Genomic DNA, 18,864 nt, shown 5'->3' with positions numbered 1-18,864 from the left:
CAGCGGAACTGGTTTTACACACCCAGAGAGCTTCCCGTTTCAAAGCTGCTCCACTCGTAAAGAGAAGTGGGACTTTGCAGGCCCCAACCTGTCTCTCTGAAAATGCCTGTGCAGTCAGTATGGCCGGGATCACTGGGAAACATTATCAGCTTTTAAAGCAGCTCGCTGTAAAGTGGCTTAACAGTGTTTATAATCCAAACAGGTCACAGGTGGCGATTTAAGGTTCCCTCTATTTAAAAGTTAATGAGCGCTCTGCCCTGTTTTCCTTTTGTTTATTCTCTCTTCTCCCCTTATTTTCTTTAAAAGCTTTCAAAAAATAGGCTGAATAATCTGAAAATGGCATGAGGCCAGCTGATTGTGCCTTGGGGCACAGCAGCTCACTATATTGGCTGGAAGTGGCATTTGAAATTGCACCCAGTGCATGCTAACTAAGCATGTTGAAAACTGAACACTACTGGAGCGGTAGTTAAACAGCAATGCCCTCATGAATCTACATGTTTCACATCCACAACAGGGACAGAGAGATGTATTTTTCTACCACTTTACTGTGTGGGAAAAAGAGCATGTTTCGTCTGACTAAGAAATTGCTGCCTCCGCATGTTCCGCAGATCAAACATGTCACTTTTATTACAACTCAGGTGGGTTTTGTTTGTTAGATTAAAAATGCTGTTATTTTATTGCTCAATCAACTTAGACTTGTAGATTTCTGGAGCTTCCTCCTCAGGTAAATGAATCAGCAAGTAAAATAGATCGAGTAATAAAACCTGTGAGAAACGCACCGAATTAACTAAGCATTGCTTTTAAGGGATCACTGCTAGGCTCTTCGAAGAGAGGCAGATCAAAAGAATGTTTTCAAGAAGAACGTTCCCAATATGTTTTGTTATTAGTCGCTGGAATAGTTCTTACTATAATGAGTGCAATTTTATTATAGTTTTTCAACATAATCAAAAACTTAAAGCCCTAATCAGATAGCAAAACATTCAGGGCCCTAAATTCAAAAAACGTACTTGTTTGAATCCGTCAAGGAAGAGATTTAAGTACCCAGCATTTTGAATACTTGGTAAGCATAATGCTTATGGTTAGCCAAGTAGAAAGATTCCATTTTGTCTTCCTTACATTCATGATGAATAACAATATTTGCTTTCAATAAAGGGATAAAGGAAACCAAATGACAGCTTAATTAACAATTAACAGTTAATTAACAATTTTAACATGTACACTGGACTCAATTAATAAAGACATATCTTTTCTGAGTTTTATTCCAAAAGAGTTTTAAGGCTTTTTTCCAAGGAGCTTCTTGATTTTAACAAAAGAAAGGTAAGGCCATATCAAAATCTGACACATCCTGTTCCAACTCATTTTTGAGGTCAAGTAATGATATAGAAGATCAATTGCTAAAACAAGGCTTAATATTCACTGAAAAGAGTGGAAATATTTCCTTACTGACATTATTAAAGACTACATGCAGATTTGTAAGTATTAATTGTCTTAGTTTCCTTTAAGTGATTGAAGCCAAAATGCCAGTAGTGTTCCATTTGCTTGTAATAAATTAAAAGATGTAACCAATGTGTTTCATGTGTGAAATCATGTTATATTTGTACGAGTTTAACTAATGAAAGTGAAGACAGTGCATAAGCTTCAGTTTAAAAACTGCCCTGAAACTATGTAGGTGAAAGAACAGAAAAGGTTACCTTTGGTCTATGTTGTAGAGGACACTGTTGAAAATTCATTTTAAAGACACATTTCTACATTTCTTTTTGGATGTTTTGCATACCTCCTACAAAAATACACATTTTATGCCTGTGATGCAGAGCGTATCCTTTGAACACTGCAGAAAAGGAAATGGCATGATACATTCCACCTATCATACAGAACCAATGATCAGGTAGAATAAGAAATAACATTGTTTTGTTGTTAGTATTGTACGTATACATATATATACTGTACATCTGTTTAAGAGGGTGATATTTGAAAAGAGGAAAGATCAAACAAACTGTGATGACTAAATTCTGAGGGATCACTTTACAGATTCACACGGTTGGAGAAACAGGTTATGGCATTAAGGGGTGTGGAAGCATGGTGGTGATTCATTGTGGGGATTCAATAGATTTCTGGACACAGCAGGAAATTAGTTTTACTGGTTAGGTTCTTACTTTGGCAGAGATTCCACAGGCCTTGCTTACTGAGCAGCACAAAAACAGTTTCTTCTTTGAAACTGTTAGTATGACGATCCTTTTTGCTGTTTAGCTCCTGAGCCACAACTAAGTGAATGAGAGCCCCCCAGATTCAGTGCAGATGCAGCGCTGCAGTCATTGTTGTACCTGGTGTTGGATTTGAGGGATGCCCTCAAGGCATTTTCATTGGCGGATACTGAATAAGATTTGGAAGGATCAATGGAGGGAGAAAGAAAGAATCCTGTGGCATCTCTCATTTGTGAGCCACGAAGTACGGAGCTCCCAAAGTAATCTCTTGTTAAAATACAAGGCTCTGGTAATGTTTCCCCGTCAGAAAGTGGATTAGGAAAAGGAACTGCAATTTACGTCGGCCTCACTGTTATGTGTCACTCAGCTTAAAAGTTAATAGCATTTACTGAACAATATCCAGTCACATCATTTCAATCTGGGTCTCTCAGATCCACAAGTGAAGTGCGGTATAATGGAACAGATCTGGTGAAACAATGGGAGGCTTGCTATGTACTTGGTGAGATAATTAGAATCTTCCTTCCTATCTCCCTACCACACATGTCCATGATGGCTCTTACTATACACGTCAAGGTCCTTTTATAGAAGCAAACCACCAGCGTCTTGTGAAGTATCGCCAATAATCCTATATTACGCACGTATCTTTGTGAAGGGCGCTTTAATCTGGTCCCCTGAGTGACATGACCAGACTAACGTTTTGTTCAATATTGGTTTTACATCTCTTTGGTTCCCAGACTGCAGAAGCAAACCTCCATTCACCATTCTCGAAAAAAAAATGTCTGGAGATTAAAACTCATGTTTTAGATCAAGAGATGAGAAAGACACGGTATTTTCAAAATACAGAAAAGTACAGCTTTCATTTTGTCGGGGCAAAGGCAGAGAACGAAAGGTGAAATTAACACGACAGTAATACGAATTGCGCTGAAGATGCATTTCGTTTCAGTTCCTCTTAAAAGTCACGGAGTTCGTGAAAGCAACCCGATCTGTTACCGTAATACCACCTGATTTGCGTTTGATACTTTGAAGACATCAAAAACAAATTTTTGTGGACAGACGTGGGCACAATAGACAGATTTGTGATCTCAACGTCTCAACATTTTATCAAAAGGGGAAAGATATCCTCGGTATTGTTTAATAGAAACTAATATAGTCGATAGTTTCCTTTTACCTGGAGAGAAAAAAAAAAGGGAGAAAAAGTTTGCATTACTTTCAGAGAGCTGTGTGGGAAAGTAGTGTTCAGGCACGTCTGGTTGCGAAAGAACCTGACGCGATTTTCCTGTACGAAGGATGAGAGATGGTATCCTTACACCTGGTTAACCCGATGACGAAAGAGTTCTGTTCTCTGCTATAAAGCAGAAAAAAAACATCTGCTTTCTGCACCTATTCCCTGGAAAATCAGCCTTGACGTTTCTTGAATCATCAAGGAGGTGTTTTCAGAATGGGGCGTTACTGACACCCCAAATCAGGTTGTTTATTGCAACTGAAGGTTGTTTTTCAGTGTCTGTGTATATCTATAAAGATTTTTTTTGTGATGGGTTTAATAAACCCTCTATTTGCATATTGTAGCTTCTGACATGTCTGAGAGTCTGGGAACTAATAATAATCTTAGTAGGTATTGCAAAAGTAAGATCTCCCCTGAATAAGTAAAACTCTATTTCACAGCTGTCAAGACTCCGGCGCTACATTATATATACATACGAGTTTCATTTTTTATTAAGTTGCTTAAGTTTTCTTCCTGAGCCCATTTTGATTAACGCTCGCTGATGTGTCTTTAAAGTCAGGGTGCCACTTTTTTGTTCTGTCGGAGAAGGAGAAAAAAAGAATTCTGCTTAGCAGCCCTCTGGATCCGAATCGTATTTCTTGACGTTATCTACTGTGCATGCTGTAGTACAAAAATAAAATTTGGAAATTAATAAAACTGGACAAAATTAATCAAGGATGCGATCAGACATAAAATGCCTTTTTAGTGGTCACCAAAATAAAGTAGTCCAGGAGATAAACAGAAAATCAACTTAACAATTATTACAGAAATAGTCACCGTGGAAATAGGAGTGGCACAGCACACAGAACTGCTTTGCATAGTAATATTTTAAACGTTATCATGGTCTTCCCGGAAAATACCAAGAGAGCATATTCACCAGAAATACAATAAGAAAACAATGTACGTCGTTCATGGTTTATGTGCTCCTGTGCTGTAGCGTTGTGCCAATATTTACAGCAGGATACGGGTTGAAGACAAAAAGGAGTCCGTTTTGGTGTAATGACTGAATAGAGAAAAGAAGACAAAAGCCTAAAACCTGGGTTAGTGTCGCTCCCGGGATTGTCCCAGACTGAATTAGCACTTGTGTCACTTCTTTTGGATGAAGTCTTACTGTACATGGTAGATGTAAACAAGGCACACTAAAGAAAAATACTTACAGTGTATTTTAGAAAGTTCTGGAGTAATTGAATTTGTCAGGTTTGAAAGTTTCAGGTATCAATATATTATACTGAAACATAATATGACGATATATGAAATCTGTGATACTGTCGATATGCTAGTGTTTTTAGTGAATCTAGACTTTTATCAGTCCTGTTGCTATTGTTAAACGATATTCTTGCTGTTATTGAATTTATTTGGATTGTAAATTTAACAGCAAATTCTTTATAGAATGTTACTTTCAGGTGACTTGTGTGTGTTTCACCTTGGATTAACATTTTTATTAAATTGATCATAAATACTCTCACAAAGTAAACATGTGGTCATGCTGGTTAAATCACCTTAACAAATCTTACATAAATAGTCACTGTGGGAAGAATAGGACTGTCACGTATAATTTAAAATAAAAACAGACTATTTTTTTTCCATTTTAGACTGATCTACATAACATTTGCCTTTTTAAGTCTGTACTTATATTGCGAGTGTAAATATCTATTACTAGTTGTGAAGAGTTTAATATCTCTTTTGATTTAATTTAAAATTTATATTATGATTTTGTTATTGCATCGGGAAATATAAGTTCATATTATATTTTTTTTTTCCATCAAGAAAATATTTTTTTTAAATGTCCAGTATTGAGGAAGAACATCTCTGTATCTGTCATCAAAGTACAGTGAAATTGTGTTTTATCATATTATATAACGTCTGTATCATAAAAGGCAGCTCACTGTTAATATGTGAGGTAGATTATGGTTTTAAAAAATACCTAAGCAGCGTGTAAATATTTTCATTCCTACCAATAAAAGAGTGTTTCAAGCTTCCAGTAACAGGTTGTAACAAGCTTTGTTCTCAATGGGGAGAGAAATCCTTCAGAAAGTGTAGCATTCCAAGACAGCACATTCTTAACCCTTATACCAAGAGCTCTGCTCTTTCCCTCTGTTCTTTATTTCAATGACAGCGTTGGAAACTAGCCAAGTTAAAGCCCTTCCATCCCAACACTGTGAATTACTACCCACATTATTAAAGCTTAACAGCTTTAGTCCACTATTGCTTAAGAGGACAACCTCTCAAAAAGTGTGTTTGGTTTTATAATAGAAAAAAATAAATACATGTGCGTATGAGTTATCCTTAATATGGTTGCATTTTTTACCTGTAACTTGCAACGGATGATGGTACCATGCCTTTGTTACAAACTGTGGCAACAGTGGTGCAAAAGATGAGTTTTTCAGCCAGTCTTTTATTTCTATCCCACTAACACTCGGATCATAATCACAAGCCACCTACTAATCCATGTACTAATCATATACATGTACTGATTTCTATTCCACGAGCCAACAGGTAAAGATTTTTCACAAAACACCCTGCTGTGTTTGTGACCAATTGTTATAATTATAATTGTTTTATATCCTTGACCAAATAATGATCAAGAAACCTATATACAAACTTTATTTGGAATAGTACCTGTCATGGTAAAATGTCTCAATTATTTCAGGCCTTAAATAAACAGAACGATCAGTAGCCTTCTGAATACGTTTCAGCAGCCCTGCATAATTTGTCCATATACAATGGACACAACTAAAATGCGATAGCACCATTTTTCCATTTTTTAAAATCCAGATTTTTTTGTTCCATGTTAGTTAGAGCTATGAAAAATGGTAAAAGTTCAGTCCAAAGGTAACAAACTGCCCTGACCTGATCATTCCTGGATTGGGAAGCAGCAAGTACCTGGTTAAAGCTCTACTACAGACAGGCGCAACAGGGAGATCACTTCAATCTGCTGCCCGGATATCCAACAGCACTGTGGAGTGCGATATCTAGCAACAAACATCTGTTTTAACCCGAGGATGTGGACCTCACAAAAAATCTCTGCCGTAGGGAGGCCATCATTGGCTCACATTGTCAAGTCAAACAAGACTGCCAACACCACCACCAATATTTAAAGATTGGCCCAGCGATCCAGTCTTGTTCCAGTATCGTTAAAAATGCATATCGGGGAAAATGTTGGCCAATGTTGACCTGAATCCATTCTATATTGATGAAATAGTTTTGAATACCATCTCATTTGCCCCACAGCTGCGTTGTTTGACACGGAGAAAGAGTACAGGGAAATACTAATAATTTGATTCGTGCTTCAGTGCTGAATGCTACACATGACCTAAGTTGAAAACCTTCTCACCAACTAGTTTCTTGTCATTCCCAGTGACATGATGGTGAACCAAGTTATGACTCCACGCATTGCACAAAAGTGCTGATGGAGGACGATGTTATTCCAAAGAGAAACAAAAGGATTAGGTCGTTGGACCTTGGTTGCTTTGCAAGATATTTCAGTTTAGGTACGCAATGCAAACTCGATGCAAAGAGAATTTCCATCCAGTTAGTGTGATGAGTGCACCGAGTGAAATGTGAATAAATTATGAACTAATTGTGTAAATACATATATTAATCAATCAGTAGGGTAAAAAAAACCTGTGTTCTGAAATGTATTTTTACTGTATTAGACAATATAAAACCTGGCTCTATATCTTAAACTAATCCCAGGGAGACGGATCACTTCTGTTTATTTTTACAAGCAGCAAATCCCACAACAACTAGATTGCTAAGCATACAATTTAAATAAAGTATTTCACAGCTGTTATAGCTTTCAGTGATGTCCCAAGTGGGCTTTGTGTTGTGATAGGCAAGAAACACGGGCAGAGGAAAAAAAAGCCAGATACCTTAAAGTGAATGGCACATTGTTCATCAAAAACTTAACACTGATTGCTTTGCACATGACATTTTTATTTATTGACAACAATACAATAGCAAATAATGACGCATTTTCTCCAGAGTACAGGACTTCAGATTTGTTTTTCTCAACAGAACAGTTTATACACACAGTCACAGTACATGTAAGGGAATGGGTGCTATTTTTTTACAAAACACGGTATGAATTTAAAACCCTGTTAAACAATTAAACAATTAAAATATTTTATGCAAAAAAAAGAGCAAAATATGAGTATTACACAAGATACTACCCTCTGAACTGCTGCTGGGGGAGACGAAAGACTAGTCGTTTTCAAGCATCGCTGCTTGTAGACGGAGCTGCAAGCAGCTGGGACCTCACGCCTAAGACTCATTGTGCTTTAGCGAGCTTGAAGCCGTGCTCCGGGGAGCCCAGCTAGCAGCTGTATTAACCTGCCGGCAGGAATCTCTAATCTAGGACAAATTCAGCGCAACCAAGTTCACGGATAGGAGCGGGACTGTCTAGACTTGGCACGATTACCTTAGCCACCGTGAACAGGAGGTGAGAGCTTTCACTGGTCCTGTGGCATGCGCAGGAACAAACCCAAGACAACGAGGAGCGATTAAAGACGTACCTTTCGTTGCTAGTGGGTATGTGCTGGCTGCCAGGAGACTTGTGCAAGGTTCACAACAGCCAGAGGCTACCAAATATCACCCGCCTTCAGCACTTAAGTTTCATTTTGGCAGCTGCCAATGGAACCCCAACTGCACTAATCAGCTTCTTTTTGGATTGGGTTTCAGGGAACACAGGGGAAGACAGAAGCCAACCAGAAAACTAACATGGTACAGTATTTGTTTCTTTCACTTTTTTTTGTATTGTTTTTTTTTACTATACCTAACATATCAATTACCTTGCTGGGTGTGCTCTGTTTAGTTTCCCCCTCGCTGCTATGAAGGCTGTGTCTTCACTGCGTTTGTTTCTGAATTTCACTTACAGGTGCAGTTTTTCAGACAACCTTGTTTCCCCTCCCCCACACAGATGCTGCTTCTGCCCATTTTTACACTCAGGTTCAGCAATTTTGGGTGGAGCATAGTAATATAAGCAGAACCGTAATCCAAGAATCATCTAAATGTAATGCCTTTGGCTTTGTGACAGGTTAGCACTTCAAAAACAGAGAACACCCCCCCCCCCCCCCTTAGAAAAAAAAATGTTTTCAACTGAGTTGTGCGTTTCACAGCAAAAAGTCAAACTTCTTCAGAAACAAGTCTCACCACCTCTGGAAATCAGGCTTTTATTACAAAACCATGTGCTAGTACCATCACGTGATTAAGGTATTATTATTAGCCATTCTCATAAGAAAATGTGATTAATTTATAGACTGAAACCCAGTGGCACCCATTTCCACTTCCTGTCGGTAGCTTATATTTCATTTGGGTTAATTATTCTTTTTCCAAACTTTTCTTAAATGCTTTCATTTAGGGATTGATGGTTCTCTTTCCTTGAATGAGCTGCAAAATAAATGACCTTGTCGTGTCCATGCTTGTTCAACGATGGGTGTTAGAGATAGTTGTCAGTAAGCCTGAAGGAAATGATTTTACCTCCTATGAGCCCCAGATGCAGCTAGTAAGTGTTAGTGTGTTCAACTCACATATTGGAACTGGTGACTTAGGAATAGATTTTTATCCAGTCGTCTATAGAAATAAATATGGTTTTAAGAGAGATCAGAATCACATCTGTAAAAACAGAATCCTTAAGGATTTCTGCATTTCTCGAGAGTTTTAAAAGCTGCGTCGTTAAAAAACATCAACTTCCAGATGAACATAGTCAGTTTGCCCTTTGAATTCTGTCTATGCTGCTGAGCGGCCGGATTTATTGAATTCTACACCGACCTGGTGGTAAAATAGAGGCGACGAAAACAGAAGCTCCTTCTTACACAAACTCCTTTCTCCTTTTTTGGTTCCAAAAGACAAGCAGCGATACAAAGAGTATCTTACACATGTTTTTTGCACTTTTTGCTGTTTGGCAGAGAAACTTTGCAAACATATGCCTTTTTCTTAACATGGTTGTCTTATTTTGAATGTCACCTTACAAGCAAAGTGAGCTGCTTACTGAACCTTACTGACCATAGTTAAAGATCAAAGCAGAACTGACAGACATTTTTAAATCAAGTGTATCTGTTTTGTTAAAAACAAGGAAACATCTGCCAAGGCTGTGTGCGAGATATTTCAGTATCAAACTGTAATGATGTTTTGCTGTACATTAGATATGTAATGCATTTAAAACAAAACACTGGAAGTACATCTTTACCCAGAAGTTGTGTGAATATGGAACAAGCTACCCAACTTGTTGTTGAAGATTGTATCTTGACTTATTTCAAGAAACAGCTGGATGAGATCATAAAATCAGTAACTACCAAACACGCTATAAGAGCCAAATGGCCTCTTCTGTTTTGTAACGTTTCTTATCTATATTTACACAACTACTAGTCTGTTTATCCATCTATATCTGTCTACCTATTAAAGTGCAATTTAAAGAACATAGCAAAAATAAACTGGTGAATTCAAATGTTGAATGTCAATAGCAATCAATAGATCATTTTGATTATGTCTTTAATTAAAAATAGGATCACACATTCACAAATGGCAACACATTTGTGTGGATATTAAATATAAGAATGCATTTTTTTTCCTTCAACATGGATTACTTAATCGTGAAGCAGCGAACCCTAAATGCCCATCCACCAAGTTGCTTTTGGACAGTTTCGTATGTCTCTGGTGAGGTCTGACACAGACCATGTGAAAATCCTCTTCAGGTTTTTCAAGATTGCTGTAATAGTTCGGGAGACTGAGGGTGAAACATTTTTAGCAGATCGTAATCTGTTTAGTGCTTTCATATTCAGTATAATAAACTGTCACAGATGTCAGAACATCCATCCCCTGGGGCCTATTCAGGGAGGAACAGGGTATTGTCAAGTAGTGTTAAATGCCCTTTGAAATGAAGGCCATCATTATTTGTTCGGTGTTTATTAACTTCAAATAACTTACATGCCTAGTTCGAAAATGAAGAGAGCTGGGCTTTTAAACTAAACTAACACCAGAAACAGGCCTAAAAACAATGTTGATGCACATAAATTACATTTTAATACTTTAAGTGTGTACTTAGTAAATCAGAAGCAATTGTAAGTACAAAATTGTAAAGTTTGAGTACATCAATAAGAATATATATCCATCAAAGGTGACTTGTTTTTTTTTTAAACAATCTATTTGGTTTCACTTATGTACTCAAATGTGTTTAAATTAATTAGACAGTTACTTGTTATGTGAGGCAAAGCTAACATTATGATAAAATCAAATTCTCATGGTTGATATTTCACAATTATAATGATTCTCATGTTCTGTTTGCAATACATCTGTAAATCAGTGACATTAAAAGATATGATGCGCATTGAAAGAACAGCAGCTCCATTTGAATCTTTTTTTTTTTCATCTGGATTTGTGAAAGGAGAGGACACTTGCTTAACAAATAGCATTCCAGAAAATGGCTGTGAAATCCCGGTCTACTTTCCATAAACTTTATTTCACCATTTCACAGTTGAGTTGTTCTGTCGGATCCTAATTAATGCAACATAGAGAAGGAAGTCCTGGAGGTTTGTTTGGCCGAACTCCTCGTGCTGAGGGAACATGGGGGCAAGGCTGACAGAAACCCTCCTCACCTTCATGAGGAATGAGCCAGGGAGCTGCTGCATGGGTGAAGTTGAGGCGGTGGGTGAGCTGGGAGATAGACGAGGAATAGGTATGGGGGGGGAGGGAGCTGAGCTGCGAGATATTGATACGCAGAAGAGTGAAAGTGGGCGAGATAAGAATTGAACTGCCTCCCGAACTTCTGTTTGAACAAATCTCCATTTGTGTACATCTGCAACATTGACCTGAACCCCACAAGAGTATGTTCACAGTCAGGAATTCTATTGCATTCTTTTGTTCCAGAACCTTAAGAAGAAGCAAAACAAAAACAAAAAATTAAAAAAGGGTAAATAAAACATCTATTAAATAAAAGCGAAACGACATGTTTTATGATAGTGATAGTGCTATATATAGGTATTCTGGGACTCAGAAGCTGTTAATTACAGGTAAGGGTGATTGTTATGTGTAAATGCAGATTGCTAGTTCCTGATATTCTTATTAGTGGTTCTTCTCAGACAGCCATCTTTACTTGGGTATCTTTTTTTATGTTATTTTTTTTTGTAAAAGTCCATTAATTTGATTGATTAAAGTTGAATATTTGATGAAGGCTGTGGAGAGATATTTGTGTAGCTCACGGAGAGGAGTGTGGACATGCAAGGTGAGAAGCAAGCTCTGCTTAACTGAGGGGAAAAGAGTCAATGGTTTATCCTATCAAAAAACATAAGCTCTCCACCAGTCTCAGTGTGGAAACAGATCTTACTGTTTTGTACAATGGTGAATGCTTTCACCTGAGACCCCTGAGGCTGCAAGCTACCACACAGCCCACGTCAGTTAGACTCACTCCGCACTACAATGAAATCATATTAGGGCCATCTATAAATTCACAAACACACATTAAACCGAACCACCAGTCAGCTTAAAATCACAATTATAACAAAATACATTTCTGGAAGATTGAAGTTTGTGGAAAGCTGCATTTGTTGATCTTTCGGAGAGAAAAGAAAAATCAAGAAAAAAGGCAAATCTGTATTTACAGCCAGCCAGATATCCTTGACTTGACAGGTATACAGTCATTATCTGCTTGTCATGTGTCCCCTGCAGCAGCTGCAGAGTAAAAACCTTACGCTCCCATGTATTATAGCAAACCTATTAGCTTACCTGTTTCAAATTCAAAGGCGATCCTGAACCTCAAGACATCAAGAGGACAAAACAAGGTGTCATATTTATGGATCTGTCAGCAGCCCTGAAACCTACCATATACAGTGCTTGGGAAAGGCCTGACAATTTCACTTTGGGGTTAAAGCAAGAGTAGAGCAAAGCGTCATAAAATCAAAAAGTCATGTTACATGAAATCAGATCTCGGCGAGCATTCATGATGATGCATAGCTCGGAGATGCTTTAAACCATAATTATGAGAAACACGACCTGTTGCTTGCAGAGGATCTAAAGTTCACTGCGAGTGTCACTCTCCTGAGGTAGTGCTGGCGACTCACGCTTCTCGGATCACAGAGAGGTGCAGCTTGTGAGCCGCACTGGGGCTCCTGCTCTCCTGGCTGGGCAGCAGGAAAGGCGAGCGTCTTGGCACTGAAATTGTTCGCATGTCTGTTGCTTTTATAAGCACCAGGGGTGTTTGAAAATCAGCACCCATTCCCTGATTGCCTGACTGGTCAATTACTGGTAAAACAAAACAAAACTATCGTTTAAATATTCCTGCTGGCTAATAAGTCTTAATATCACTCTTTTCAATTTCTCCACTTGATGGAACGCGCAACTCCTTGTTCTTGTTTATTCCAGCACAGATATGCCCGATTGCTGCCAAGGCTTCTCATACTGCAGGAGGAGACAGACCCCTTAACAGCAAAGTGCAACACGATGAGAGACCTGCTGGAACTCCTGCAGGTCTGGGGGAGGTCACACATGGGATGAAAACGGTACAACTTCTTACTCTGAACAGTCAATTTGATCTTTATAAGAACCTTTTTCATCCCACTTTACCTTTTTCCTTTTTGTAATAGTTAGGTTGTTGCCCAGGAGACAGAGGAAACAACAAAACTACTGAAAAAGAACTTCCCATACATGGCCCTGAAGGCAGCCTTTAACTTGGGAATCAGTATATAAAACACAGGCAGAAGGAATGATTAATTGACAAAGTTAGCAGAACCCAACACTGATCACATGCGTGTTCTGTATCTCTCTGGCTTTGAAATTTAACTATTATTTAATGAGATTTCACACTTATCCAAAGCAAACAGAACTACAGCTGTGGTATTGTAAATGCATGCCACAAGTTTCAGATTTTTTTATGAATTGCTTTGCAAACATTAAGCTTTTCCAAAGCATTTGTCTTGAGTTTCATGGTGTTAATGACAGCTCAGATAAGCAAACATATGCATCTACTAGCTGGAGTGTCACAGCACTGGTCTCACAGGTTTGGAACCAAATGCGACTAATACTGCCCTCTGCTCAGTGACATTCCTTCTTTACTGTTACTGACTCTTCACATGCTGCTCACAGCTCCTTGCACAGACATTGCCTGCTTACTGATTTATTTTCTCATGATTTGCATTTTTACATTTTGTCTTTGTTCTGTCTGTATTTGAACGATTTTGTTTTTGTATACACTTTATGTCTTATTCTATATTGTGCAACTTGTGATGGGTGGGTGATGTTGGGTGGGTGATGATGCAACCTGGCTGCGACGACCCTCGAGGATGAAATGGTTTTTAGATAATTGTTCAAATTAAAATGAATACTTTTGAGGACATTCATCTATAAAACCTTAAGAAGCAATGAGAAAGTGTCCTTCAGTGCTCCCAGTGAATTTGCCCAAACAAATTCAGACTGTCTTTGGCTAACCAGTTAAAAAATACAGAAGCAGTCACTAAATAAACAGTTTACAGACATTTCATTGAACTGACTATTCTTGAAGAACAGAGAAAAGACGATTTTGACCTGGTGAGAAAGATGAGACCTTTCACTATTCTCTCTTTACGGTCATATTGTATTAACACCTCTGTTAAGAAACTCAGACATGTGTACACTAACTTTTATTCTAATATGTTAATAGGTGAACAAACATTTGCTCACCATGAAAATTCAAATAGAATAAAAGTTTGTGTCAGAGAAAAAAATAATAATAAACCTTATTCTATATTTCATATTATCAAAAGTAATTCAAGACTAAAGTTAACAAAGAGAAGAGGTAATACAATTTTTGTACAATTAAAACCAAGGGTTTGGAATACAGAAGATACAGGGGGCAGAGACAGAGCTGATTCAATAAAAGCCTCTCTGAAGAAGGTTGGAAGGTCACAATCCTCATATTTTGCTTGTTTTTTGCAAACAAAGTGCAACTGGTTTTCCAACAATGTCTTTACAAGTACAGCAAAAATTAAAAGACACAACACAAGCTGAATAATACCCTCTAACACCGGGCCACCCTGTTAAATCCCTCTAGGCTTTTACATGCCTAATTAATGTCATGTATTAAGGAATGTTTGCAAGATACGACAAAAAGAAAGAAGAACATACTAAGATTGTGTTCACATGGTCTGTCACCTCAGATCTTTTTTTTTTAACTTCACTTTGCCTGTTGTGAAATCTTTTCAGTGAGCCATTTTAAAAGTGAAAGCAGAAAAAAAAATCAGTCTCTCCCTCGATGGGCACGCTCAGAAGGTTAGATATTTTACAAAAGTACAAAGCTAATCAGCCCTGCTGCACCCTGAGAGCCGGGAGACTTTCCCCTGGCAGGAAGCAGCCCGGGCCAGTGAGCCGTGTCTCTTTAAGCCCGTGTGAGGCGGCTCGCTGCGTGCTGACCACATGCCGGGGATTGTGGGAGACAGGCAGGTGCCGCGCCGGAGTGGCCACTGTGGCAGAGCGCGCACTGAAAGACAGGCAGCTGGCCTGAGCCGAGCCCAGCTGGAAAGGAGGAGGATGCAGCCGAGCAAGGGGAGGAAATGATGTATGAATGGTGGGAATTAAGGCGCCCCGTACCCAAAAAAAAAAAAGCAGTGCAGGTTGGTTTGTAACATATAATCTTCATCTATCAGGCAGAAGTAGGGTATGAAATATTGTGTGCCACCCTCAGCATCTCCGTCTAAGGCAGGCTAATGACCACTGTGGTCCTGCTAGCAAAACAGGTGATAGAATTTGTGGCTCTTTCCACAGGACTTGGACCCGATCAATACATCAGACATGGACGGCGCTTGCCTTGATTTGACTGCTGCGCATTTAAAGAACATTTATCTTTGCCATGACCTCATTCTCAGTGACAGCACGCCCAGGTGATCTTCAGATCTGATGGACAGATAGACTTTGATATCAATGTTTTTTTTTTTCTACTTGATCTTATTAGTTTTATAGCAAATCCTTTCTTTCCAAACAAAAACAGGATCATAGGAGCTAAAGTGTGCCAGGACATCACCAATTACCCATTTTGTACATGTTGCTGTGTCTAGATCTGGTTTCTGTATTTAAATAAATGCTACTTTGGTGTTTGCACGTAGACTGCAATACTGTTATTTATTTTGAAAGGTGGGTACATTGTATATATATTTTACAAAGGGGGATTTGGGTGGGGTCAGCAGAATCTTTGAGAATCTTATTCCTCATAACAATACCTTGACCTGCACTTAAAGATTGCTTGTTTTCTAAATAAATTGGCAGGGGGAAACGTGGTTATACGGGAATTCTGAATTCTGCGTCGTTCATGGGTCAGGGAGTCAGCTTTGACGTTATCGTCTGTGACCTTCACCTGTGCCAAACAGCACTACAAACGTCTAGAATAAAAGACTTTCCCGCTACACGAAAAGAAAAATATTTTGGGGGGGACCGAAAAAGAGGGTTATTTTTAACGTAATGCTTACGGCTTATTAAACCAGCATCCCGTTACAACACCAATATAGCAACTCGGGATTTACTTTCTAAGATTTTCCTTACGTACAAAAAGATAATTTTCTGGGTCAGCATCATTATATATATATATAATTCTGGTTTTGATTTTTTTTTTTTAAACTGACGGTTGTGAGGAGGATTCTGGGGGGCTCTCAGATCTACCTGTTCAGATTTTTGTGACCTCATCGTTAATGCCGAGTGAGACTCCGCGGTCTGCTGGGCCTGGATCCGGACCCGTGCGCTTGGATACCTTGCTCAGCGCTGAAGCAGGAGTCCCCCAGGGGACGGTACTGCGGGGAGCCTCGCGTCTTTACGCGGGGCGCACAGCGCGCCGTGCCGGGCGGAGAGAGCTCGGCGGGTCCTCCCAGCCCCGGTCCTGCAACAGATGCGGGTGTTCCCATGCGCTGCTTCCACTGGGCGAGCGGCGCAACGGAGCCGGAGCCGAATAAATCACTCGAAACTCGCTGTCATTCCTCTGCCATCCCCTCGGTGAGACACCGCCGGCCGGCCGGCCGACTGACTGACGGGAGCCGGGCTGCCATAATTTTTAAATGAAGGCAGAAGAAGGGAGAGGAGCAGGAGGAGGGGGTGGAAACCGCCATCCACAGCACTTGCCTAATTTTTAGATAACACCTTGGTGGGCTCGGCGCTAGCATCTGGCCAAAGTGTGCTCTCACGCTGGGCACGTTTCTAATAGGCTGCTGCTCTTTCCTGAGCGGCGGAGCAGGGCTGGAGGAGGGGGGGGGAGGAGGAGAGGAAACCGCGTTTGAGACTTGACTGTACGGAGCGGCGATCCGAGAAAATGGAGCCCACTTTCCCAGCTCTTCCGACGGCCGTGGGGACTTTCCTGCCCGGGCGCCGCGCTGGTTGAGGGAAGGAGGGGAGGCGGCAGGGAGAAACGTGTTAACAGGGCCAAGTAATATGCTCCCGTTAACAATTTAATCACCTGCATGTGCAAAACAAGTGCAAAGCAATCATGGTGTAATTAGCACGGCAATTAACACCTCCCCTTGAATAGCACATACACCCCAGAAAGTGTCTTCCGATGCCGGTGCCAGTGAATACTTTTTTTTTCTTGAATGCTATTTCAGTCAAAATATGTGTGTGCGAGTGCGTTGTGCTGTTGTGACTAAGCATGTTCTGAATAAGTAATGTGGGTTTTAGCGGTTACATTAGAGTATTACTAGAGATACTATTTATTATACATATTCCACATGAGCTCGATGCTGTGTTTCTAAATTGACACCTCTCTTTGCTTATAAAGTATTCAGATGTATACAGTTTCAGATGAGTTTGTATAGGTGTTTTGAAAAGGCACATTTTATTGAGCTGAGAAATTACTATATTAATATAGTCAGATATATGCATCTGTATGTGTGGAAATCACTAAGTTTTATTTAGTTTAATTGTAATCAAGATTATTGCTGTTGCATTAGAGGTCCTTAGAGCTGCTGAAATGCAAACAAGAGCTAAAATTCACTTGTATTTTATACAGTAGTTAATAGCATTTAGTGCTGCTTTTTTCCTTCCTTTCCTGTATCTCTCCCTCTGTGGTACTACTATATTATTACAATAAGGATGACTGATTTTAGTAAGTTGTTTGTCATCAGTGCAGTAATGCATACAGAACGCAGACTGATTTCAGTAAAAACAATGCAATTAACCCTGTATGGATATCAGTATGTGCACATGCATGTTTTTGGTACTGTTCTTTTTACCTTTCTTTTCAAAAGGCTAGCTGCAATTAAGTGATTAAAGAAATGCTTCACTAAGCTAATTTGAGGGGGGAAAAACATTAGGCACAAAACAAGCTTTGCGGTATAGAGACCATTCCTAATTAGGAGCACATCCAAAAGTAACTAGTTCTTGACATAATGAATGGCATTACAATTGTCAACATCAGGATATTATTCCAGAAATTGCTTGGAATTATAGTAGTTACCTGTTTTCGAAATCTAATTCCCATTGTCTTTATGACCCTTGTAAATCAATTCTAAGGATTATATAGTCCATTGTTACTTGCTATTAAATATATAACACATGGAAATATGAGTGATCCACTGAATTTCACATACAAAATGTGTTAACTGATAGGGATTATGGATAATACTTTACGATTGGCATATGTGGTAATTGATTAATGACCCGGGAAAATAATTGATTGCAATATTTTGACAGGCTGACAATTTTGTCTAGAAATGCAGGCTCTGCAGTCAGAAATGGATGCTTTCATAATGGCAGAACACTACAAAACAGAGGCAGTCTATTCAGTTCATGCATCAAGGAATTCGGTCAAATCATCTTCACGTCTTATAACCAATTACTATTGATCAGTCTGCTCACTCAGGGTTATGGGTTATTCTCTTTCTAAAGGGATAAAGGGGTGAGTCTGTTTTCATAGTCTGCTTTCCACATGCTGTCTTTCTTGGAGAAAACTGGGTGATGTAACATGTTTATGGAGTGAACTGCACAACCATGCATTTGCTTTCTCAAAGAATAAATAAAGCCGGGCCGTGCTTTATTGTAAATGTGAGAGCCTGTGGTAGCATCTGTTTCAGTTGTTTTCCTTTGTTTTTTCCTCACCTGCTGCACTGTGCTCCTCTACGTAAAAGAACAGAGACTCCAGCTCTGCCCATGTTCAGACGCGGCAGAGACATTGTGATGATGCCTTAGAAGCGTTTTTGTTTTTCTAGAAATTTTCCTTTTGCGTTAAATATTCCGCTGTCAGACCACAGGAAACTTTCATATGTGGTATCTTGCGCTGATATTGGTAACAGCAAATACTTGTGAGCTGCCGGGCACATGCAATTTAATTCATCCCAACTAGCCACATGGTGGCAGCTTTAGAGAACCTCTGGTAACCAGGGCACAGGCAAGTCAGAAGACGGCACAGAATCTCAGAAATGGTGCAATCGACTTCATATGGGCATTGCACTTCGACAGCCAAAG

At 39.3% G+C, this 18,864-nt stretch overlaps 1 long non-coding RNA gene across 5 annotated transcripts; it reads left to right on the top strand.

Annotated features, from left to right (window-relative positions):
• Positions 1–447: 447 nt before the first annotated feature.
• Positions 448–18,448, top strand: LOC148657621 (uncharacterized). 5 transcript variants are annotated; one of them, XR_015941016.1, is made up of 4 exons: positions 448–638; positions 8,143–8,184; positions 12,817–12,953; positions 15,190–18,448. It is a non-coding gene; the product is annotated as an uncharacterized LOC148657621 (long non-coding RNA). The 5 variants fall into 5 exon arrangements; XR_015941018.1 differs by lacking the exon at positions 448–638 and adding an exon at positions 4,346–4,502; XR_015941017.1 differs by lacking the exon at positions 448–638 and adding an exon at positions 7,416–7,903.
• Positions 18,449–18,864: the final 416 nt, after the last annotated feature.

Source organism: Lepisosteus platostomus, chromosome 8, assembly GCF_059453375.1.
Source record: "Lepisosteus platostomus isolate fLepPlt1 chromosome 8, fLepPlt1.hap1, whole genome shotgun sequence".
Taxonomy (NCBI): domain Eukaryota; kingdom Metazoa; phylum Chordata; class Actinopteri; order Semionotiformes; family Lepisosteidae; genus Lepisosteus; species Lepisosteus platostomus.
The sequence above is the reverse complement of the archived record's forward strand: the minus strand, read 5'-3'. Positions and strand labels throughout refer to the sequence as shown.